The following is a 9,622-nucleotide window of genomic DNA, read 5'->3' as shown; positions in this document are numbered from 1 at the left end:
CAGGTTTTGAACCTTGGGTGATTACTGGATGGAGGAGGGGTGCATTCTGGAGCGAACTTAGAGAGATCAGAGGTTTAAAGTGCTCACATAGCTTCTTGGGATATTGTTAGATTCTGATTCTGATTCCGTAGGTCTTGGGTGGGCCTGAGATCCTGCATTTCTAACCAGCTCCCAGGTGAGGCTTATGATACTGGCCTATCGTCCCATTAGAAGAACCTTAAAAGGGCTCAGCAGGAGCTTCTCTGGTGGCGCAGTGGTTGAGAGTCCGCCTGCCGATGCAGGGGACACAGGTTCGTGCCCCGGTCCAGGAAGATCCCACGTGCCGCAGAGCGGCTGGGCCTGTGAGCCATGGCCGCTGAGCCTGCGCGTCCGGAGCCTGTGCTCCGCAACGGGAGAGGCCACAACAGTGAGAGGCCCGTGTACCGAAAAAAAAAAAAAAAAAAGGGGCTCATCAGGGGAAATTGTGGTCAGGGGTGGGAAACATGAGCAGTTCATCGTGTCTAGACAAGGGTTCTTACCTGTGGCTCTTGGCTAGGCTTCGAGAATCATCTGTAATTGTGTCCCACATTTATGTGATTGTGTATTTTTCTGGAGAGCAGGTCCGTAGCTGCCATCAGATTAGCAAAGGCATCCATGACCTCCAGATAGTTAAGGACCACTGAACCTAACAAAAATAGAGTTCTGGTCTTCACCTCTGACCTGCTGAATCGCAGTCTGTAATTTTATTATTTAAAGATTATTTTTTCTTTCTTTCCCCCTTTTTTAAATTGAAGTATACTTGATTTACAATGTTGTGTTAGTTTCTGCTATACAGCAAAGTGATTCAGTTATACATATATATTGATATTCTTTTCCATTGTGGTTTATCACAGGATATTGACTATATTTCCCTGTGCTCTACAGTAGGACCTTGTTGTTTATCTATTCTCTATATAATAGTTTGCATCTACTAACCCCAAACTCCCAGTCCATCCCTCCCCCACCCCCCCAAAGCTGTATTTTTTCTAAGCTCTCCTCCTACCCTCAGATGATTGCTGGTCTATATTTGGGCACCCCTGAGCTGAGCATAGGGTACATGGGGTAGAGGCTGTGCTGGCGGGCTGGGTGGCACAAACAGGAGAAAGGCACAGGCAGAAAAAAGAAAACAGGGAGACGGAAAGTGTAAGAGAAGAGAGGGGGTAAAGAAGAGGGAAACTTGAATCATGGAAAGAGCCCCAGGCAATGTCAGGCCACTAGTGCCAGAGGCCTGGCTCTGCTTCTGTCTAGCTGGATGGCTTTGCACAAGTCACTTGACTTCTCTGGGCCTCTTCTGTAACGTATGATTAGTAAGACAGCGTTTCTAACATTGTCATGAGACTCCTGTGAAATAATAAGCCAAAGGTGTTTTGTAAGCAACGTGTAAAAAGCTGTGTCACTCTGAGGGTCTGGGCAATACAACCTCGGACAGTCTCTGGGTACAAGGCCAAGCCCAGGAAGCCCTGATGCCTTTTTTTTTTTTGACTGCACCACATGGCATGTGGGATCTTAGTTCACCGGCCAAGGATCCAACCCGTGCCTCCTGCAGTTGGAAGTGTGGATTCTTAACCGCTGGACCACTGGGGAAGTCCCCAAGCCTCCACTCTTATTTCTTGCTCTGAAAGTGGATTGGGCATCTATATCATGCAGTCAGGTTTCGATTTCCCAGGTTCTTTTTTATCACTGCTTTCTTGTCTGTGTGTGGACAGGGAGAGAGCATTTAGGGGCTGACAAAAACTGAGGGTCAGAGAGCAGCAGCTCCCAAATCGAGTTAGGGTATCAGCTCCCTCACCCAGCATCCAGCTCTCACTGGAAGTTCATATTCTGACAGGTCCTTGTCTGCCTTTAACCTCCTGTGGCCCCCAGAGTCATTCTTGGCTTCTAGAACGCTCCGTGCTCCATCCCACCTCAAGGCCCTTGCCCAGGCCAGACCGCAGCTCCTGGTACAGTGTCTTTCCTATAATGGGTTCTCAACAAATATTGTTTGAACTAACGAACAGCCCAAGAATCTCACAGCATGTCTCCCAGATATCTGAATTATGGGATGATTTAGTATCAGGCAGGGAAATGAGTAGGGAAGCAAGACTTTTTTTACCGAGTTCCCCACTTCTTTTATTTGGGTACGAGATCATGGCAGGGCTGGGGAAACAGTGCCGGGACCACTACCAAATGGTGGCTTTCGGGGGCCCCATAAATCCCTCATGGGGATGGGCTGTTTCTCCCTTTTGGTTGCAAAACGTGCATGCTGAGAAAGGGAAAGTTCAACCCAAGGAAAGCTCCTTCTTTGTTATTAGTTTCAGGTGGCTCGCTGGTGGAACCTGCGGTTGCAAAGCACTGGCTACACTCCAAAGTTCTCCCGGCATTTACGTAAATTGGAGTCTGAGAGAGGGTCTGAATGAGGATGCTGAAGGCATTTGTGCAGGGGAGAGAGTGAACTTGGGGGAAATTGTTCTGCAAAACACATGCAACTTTTCTAGCTTAGATGCAGGGACTTGAGAACAAAGCATTATTAAATAATCCACCTAATGGTGTAGGAATGTCAGGCATGCAGGTGGGCAGGGATTTTTGTCCTGTATCCCCAGCACCAGCACCCAGCATTAGGGGTTTGACATATATGTGATAATGAATGAATTAGGGGAAGATAACTAGAGCTGGAAGGTGCCAAAGAGGTCCTAGAGTTGACAATCCCTGCCCTGATTAAATCAAGATGGGGAAAAGAATGTTTCCCAGGATTTTAGTGCACTCGTAAGTCAGTGCAGACAAGCCGTGTGTGTGTGTGTGTGTGTGTGTGTGTGTGTGTGTGTGTGTGTGTGTGTGTGTGTGTTGTGGGAAGTGCCTGGTCAGGGATCTTAACATTTTCCAGTGAGACTGCCAGCTATTTTTTCTCTAGGAGAAACACTTCTTTGTTTATAGAGAAATTTTACTGAGGCCATAGAATTAGGCACTCATTGTAAATAGGCACTCATTGCCCTGGAGGGAGGGAGGAAAGAAACTTTGGTGGCCAAAGAGAAAGGCTGCCCCTTCGAGCACCCCTTGCGATGCAGAGCTGGCCACAGGGGGAGCAAATGGACCAAATAGACATTTGCTTAAGGACCAGGTGACCTTCTAAAAGGAGAGGAATCGAGACCCTGTCTTTCAAGTCCAAAATGACTAGACACTTTCTGAGAGTCTGAAGAGGTTCCAAGTGGATTGGTTAACTTGAGTTCTGAGTCCGGGCTGAGAATTCAGGGGGTGAGGGCGGAGGTGGGAAGACCTTCTGACCCGCCCCCCACCATGTGTATGCAGTAGTCACGCTTTGGGGGCAAGCTGATGATGCTGTTGCCTTGGAAGCCCAAGGGTGGCACTGTGGTCAAGACAAGAGGAGGCATAGTTAGAGCAAGGAGCAGGGAACCGCTTTGGGTGGTTGGGGGTCAGCTGTCCACAGTTCCCCCCAGGGGCTGTGATGGAATCAATGGTAGCCAAGAGCCCTGGCTACTGATTGGTGGGTCAGATCACCCAGCTCTCACTTTGCTTGCCCTTTAGCAGCAGGACTGATCCGTTGGACCGAATAGGTCTCCATGGTCCTCGGGCAACATGAGGAGGTTGGGAGGGGGCACTTAAGCATGAACTATTACATTTCCTCCTAATCTGGACAACTTGGGGCTCTAGGGATTAACTGAACATAGTAAAAGAGACATGAACCTTTTGTGCCTTGAGATGACAGAAAGACTTATGTCAGTTACACACACACACACACACACACACACACACACACACACACACACACACACACAGTTCTTTACTGTGGACAATTCACTGCTCCAGTCCATCATGTGCCCACTTGCTTTTCCCCACTCCCCTCCCATTGCAATTAGGAGGTACTTATATTTCAAAATCGTGAAAAGCTTTTCCCTCATACAATTTTGATTTCATGATGATGATAAACATTAATTGTAGTATTTACTGAACGCCTTCTAGAACTTGTGTGCCGTTCATGATGTGTGCTTTATGACTCATTTAACCATGTGAGCCTAAGAAGGGCACTGTAAATGTGAGTGAGACTGGGATCATCATCCCCATTTCACAGGTGGGACAACTGAAGCTTAGAAGTTGACTTGCTCAAGGGCAAGGGGTCTAGGAAATAGAAGCGCTGGGATTGAAGTCTACGTGTTCCCCGTCCAAGGTCATTCTTCTTTATGTTCCAACAGTCATTTCCTTCTCCTGGTTATTTTCCTTTCCCTTCATCCTAAAGCTCACCTTTGGAGATCACCTCCATCTACTGTGTAAATGGAAGGCTTGGTGAGTAGGTAGAAGGAAGGAAAAAGTTAGGTGATGTAAACCAGCTAACAGGGACGTTCTCCAGTGTACTCTGGGTCTCTCTTCAAGTGACTTCATTGCCACCTCACTTCAGCCGCTGCCCCACATGGCCACCCTCTGGACTCTGTCATCTCCCTGAACTTCTCCATTTCATGGTGTTGGACTGAGTAATACATTTCTTTGACCACAGTCTTCCACTTCCTTCCCCTTCAGCAACTCTGTGTCACTGTGTCATCTCCTCCTGGCCCCTCGGCCCCTACCTGGCTTCCCTTCCTCCCCAGCCCAGCCTGGGGTCGGTCACACTCTCACCAGCATACCGATTCCCTCATTTCTACCATTCTGTCCCCCCACTCACCAGTGCCCAAACCCAGGTCATCTGATCATGTCCCCAATTCCTGACCACTCCCAGGCTGTCAGGCTTGCTGGAAGCCTCGCTCTCCTCGACGGCTACACCAGCAATGCTTTCACGTATCCCTAGATATTTCTTTCTGCCCCGCTCCACGGCAGTGCTCCAAACCTTCACCATTCTCTTACATCTCTTGCTCCAGCCTCAGAGCTCTCAGGAAACAATATACTCCCCAGTATAAGCAGAGACTATGAGATGAGAATTCCCTCAATGCTTGCCTCCATGCCCCTATCAAAACTTAATCCCATCTTCATGTTATGACATCTCTTCTCTCCTGCCTTAGAAGAGATGGTCCCCCTTTTTGAGGGTCACAGATCAATCCATATCCTTAATCTCCCGCAGCCTTTTCCAGAACCTGGCATTCTCCATTAGCTCCATGCCTTTTCGATCTCCCTCGTTCCAATCCCCTTCCTTTCTTCCAACCAACATGCTCAAGTCTTCTTCATTATTAAAAAAAAAAAAAAAAAAGTACTGCCCTTAACTCCATCTTCCCTCAAGCCACTCCCTTGCTTTTCTTTCTTTCCATGGCAAAAAGTCTTGAATGATTGACCTCTACTTGTGGCCTCTACATTCTCAATTAATTCCTTGACTGTGGCCATTTACTTCCTATATCTGTTGCTCAACTGCAATTCTTATGGTCTCATCAGCAACCTCCTCATTACTTAATTAAAGGAATTATTCACAACTCTGATCCATTGTGAAACCACCGTCTACCACTCCCTCTTTCAGGAAATCCTGTCCTCCTTTTGTGTCTGGGGCTCTGTTCTTTTCTTGTGTTACTCTCTGCTGCTTCTTTTTTGACATTGCGTTCACTGGCTTTTTCTGTCTGTTCATCCCTAAATACTGATCTTCACGACGGAGTCATACCTGTATTCTCACTCTTTTTTTGTTTTTGTTTTTTAAATAAATTTATTTATTTATTTAGGCTGCATTGGGTCTTTGTGGCTGCACGTGGGCTTTCTCTAGTTGCAGCGAGTGGGAGCTATTCTTCATTGCGGTGCGCGGGCTTCTCATTGTGGTGGCTTCTCTTTGCTGCGGAGCACGGGCTCTAGGTGCACGGGCTTCCGTAGTGGTGGCTCGCAGGCTCTAGAGCGCAGGCTCAGTAGTTGTGGCGCACCAGTTTAGTTGCTCCGCGGCATGTGGGATCTTCCCGGACCAGGGTTGGAGCCTGTGTCCCCTGCATTGACAGGCAGATTCTTAACCACTGTGCCACATGGAGATCATGTCTCCATGTCTGTGAGTCTGTTTCTGTTTCATAGATAGGTTTATTTTGTCATCGTTTAGATTCCACATATAAGTGATATCATATGGTATTTGTCTTTCTCTTTCTGACTTACTTCACTTAGCATCATAATCTCTACTTCTATCTCTGTTGCTGCAAATGACAAACTTTCATTCCTTCTTATGGCTGAGTTGTGTTCCATTGTATGTATGTCATCTGTTGCACTTCTGAAGCATCTCTTGCATTCACCTCCTCTTCTTTGTCCCAGATGACCCTGCCTCAGTCTGAGTTCTATTAAAACAGTTTAATGTGATTTCCTGCCAAGAGAAATCTACCACCCAGTCCATCCTTTTTACTGAAGGCAAAGGTATCTATCCCAAACTACCAATCTGATCTGCTAAAAATATTTCAGCAACTCTCCATATCTACTTGATGGCCTTAGAATGGCCATCAAGAGGGCTGACCTGGGCCCAGCATACCTTTAAGGGCACATGTCATGAGTCAATACTTTCAAATACCCTAGGCTGGGTACTTGAATACCAAAACCAATTAGATCATCTTTCCCAGAACATGGCCCTCATGTGCGTTATTTCCTCTGCTTGGAAAAGTAGCTGGACCTTCTCTAAGAAGTCTTTCCAGACTCCTTAAGACACATGATCCATTGTGTTCTTTCCTTTTTACAACACTTGATTGTACCCTGTATTTTAAAGGTTTTTTATATGTATGTCTTCTGCACCACACTCTGAGCAAAGATAGGCAGGATCTACCTGTTCTCTTTTGAATTTATCTTAGCACTTAGAACAGAGCCTGGCATTCATTCATTCACTCATTCATTTAACAAGCAGTAATTAAGAGCCTCCTATTCTCTGCTGGACAGGGACTCTACATTAGGCATATATTTGCTGAATGAATGGAGAGCCTGGGGATAGAAAGACCTCAACTCAATAAAAGGGTCAAAATCTGAAAAAAATCTAACCTGTGTTTTGACTGTATTTTAAATGGGTCTTAGCTACACTGGGCATCCACTCATCAGATTCACCCCTCCCACTGACTCACTTTATTACCTTGGCTGAGTGTTTAGCTATCATGGGTCCTCATGGGCAGAAGGGAAATGATAAATCTTTGAATTTCCTTAAAATTCTGAGTTTCATTTGTCCCATTACTTCTTCATTTCTGAGGCAGCTGCAGAGAAAGGAAATATCTCAGTTCTGGAAATTCCCTATTGGATGGGATGCTTGGCTTCCTGCCCGCAGGCCCAGCATTAGTATCATTTCACTTGATATTTGTAACAATGAGCAGGTCGGGGATGATCGTGCCATTATATAAGGAGGTCACATGACCTGCCAAGGTCAAGTGCGAGAAGGTGGTGGAACAAGTATTGGAAAGCAGGTCTTCTGCATCTACAACCAGCCCAGTTTGGGACTCTCCAATACAGCTTTGCTGGGCATCTTGGCAAGAAAGTGGGTCTGGATACCCAAATTTGAAACCAGTGTGGTCTGCAGTGGGGTCTGCTCTAACATCTTGGTCTAAACCACATCCTCTTTAGCCCTGTTTCTTGGATGTGTTTTTGCAATGTAATTCTTATCTTCACTGTTCTGGGCCAAACATCAAGCCTCTGGTTCCCTTTCTGGTCCTCAGCTTCTGCAGCTCAATTTTCCTTACAGCTGTTTCTCTAGTTCTCCATTCTTCTTTCTCTCATTTCATTTTCATCTCCTTGGGACTTGTCATCCTCCCAACTGGCTGTCTCGGTGACATCAGACATCCCATTTTGAAGGATGGCACTGATTTTTCCAGGGGTGATATTAGTCTCCAGACCTTCTAGGAAAAAGTCAAGTCAGAAAGCCCCTGTCTCCTCCATTATTTGCATCTTGCTAAACAAGCAACAACCTTGCTGGGGGCTGCTGGGTTCTTAGCCGGGCCCTTGTGGAAATCAAAAGGCAACTCTGACTCTAGACCCTCAACATTCGCTGTGGCCTTTTCTCCAGGTTCACCAGAGATCAGGGTTACTAACACCCTATCAGCTCAAGAGACCATCCTTCTATCAGTGGGTACAGCCACAGGTAAGAGGGTTGATTGACATGAACATTGCATGTCTAGGTTGAGAATGGAAAGGCACCAAAGAGATCATGGCGCCCATGCCACATTTTGCATATTGAGGTTCCTAGAGCACAGAGCAAGCAGTGGCTTGCCCAAGGTCACACAGCAAATTGGTGACCCGGGTTTGGGCTGAAACTTCGGTCTCTGATAACTTTTCTGGGAAGAAGTCATTCCTCTACCACAAGGTTCTTGGAGCATCAGAGGCCTCCGGTAAGTGACTTGCAAAATCTCCAAGCATGGATTCTGGATAAATCTCTTGCAGTCATTCCTACCTGATACCTTTAAACCTGAAGAAGTTGCCTGGAGGGGGTCAAATCGCTCTGTCACAGGCTGACCACAGAGCTCTTTGCTGACATGGCTCTCCAAAGCCTTGATGAAGGAAGTTGAGGCAGGGACTGTTGGTCATTCCCATGCCTGAAGAACTCTCCAAGGCCGCCAAATGATCTGTTCCCAGAAAAGAGCCATCTTCCAGTCGCCTTTCCCATTATGATTATAGTAATGACAATTATGATCCCTTAGAGGTAGCTTGCATTTTACGGTTGATTAAGCTCATTTGCATAATGTGTCTCACTTCTGGTCTCTATACCAGTCTGTTCTAGAGACACTCTATCTTCTGAACCTAAGGTTCAGAGAAGTTAAACAACTGGGCCAGGGCCGCGTAAATAGAAAACAACAGAACCGAAGCTCTAAATCTGGGGTTTTTTGCTATATTGCTCTCACACAGAAACTCATAATAAGTTCAGTTGTAATAAGCACCTTCAACAGCTTTGACTTTTTTTTTCCTTACAGCAATCTTCTGAAGTCACCTGTATTGAAATTCAGTGATTAAGTGACTGCATCAGAAATTCAGGGCCCCTCCCACTGCCCGGCCTTGTCTTCCATGCCCAGGCCCCAACTCCATGGCGAAACCCCCAACTGGGCACCCCCCCCCCCCACCCCGGCGAGCCTCACAGGCAGATGGCCAAGGTCAGGCCAGCGGCCAGGACCTGGCTTCCTGCCCAGAGCTCTCTCTCCACTGACTCCAGTCGGGCCTTTCCGGGAGAAGGTGGGGGGCTTTCTCATCTGAGCTGACTGAAGTTTCCTGTCACCCTCATCTCTTCGGGTCATCCACTGTCCCTAAAGAGAAGATAAGACAAAAAAAAAAAAGCAACCAGTGTTGATTAGATTAGCAGTGACCTTGAGAGAGGTATTAGTGGAAGATTTCATTCATTCATTCATTCACTCACTCATTCATTCCCCCTCCTTTAACAACATTTTATCAAAGATCTATTCTGGGGACTTCCCTGGTGGTTCAGTGGTTGAGAGTCCGCCTGCCAATGCAGGGGACACTGGTTCAATCCCTGGTCCGGGAAAATCCCACATGCCGTGGAGCAACTAAGCCTGTGCACCACAACTACTGAGCCTGTGCTCTAGAGCCCGTGAGCCACGACTACTGAGCCCATGTGCCACAACTACTGAAGCCCACGTGCCTAGAGTCTGTGCTCCGCAACAAGAGAAGGCACCGCAATGAGAAGCCTGTGCACTGCAACGAAGAGTAGCTCACGCTCACCGCAACTAGAGAAAGCCCGTGCACAGCAATGAAGACC

Source organism: Phocoena sinus, chromosome 20, assembly GCF_008692025.1.
Source record: "Phocoena sinus isolate mPhoSin1 chromosome 20, mPhoSin1.pri, whole genome shotgun sequence".
In the NCBI taxonomy this organism is placed as follows: domain Eukaryota; kingdom Metazoa; phylum Chordata; class Mammalia; order Artiodactyla; family Phocoenidae; genus Phocoena; species Phocoena sinus.
This window is presented reverse-complemented; position numbering follows the sequence as displayed.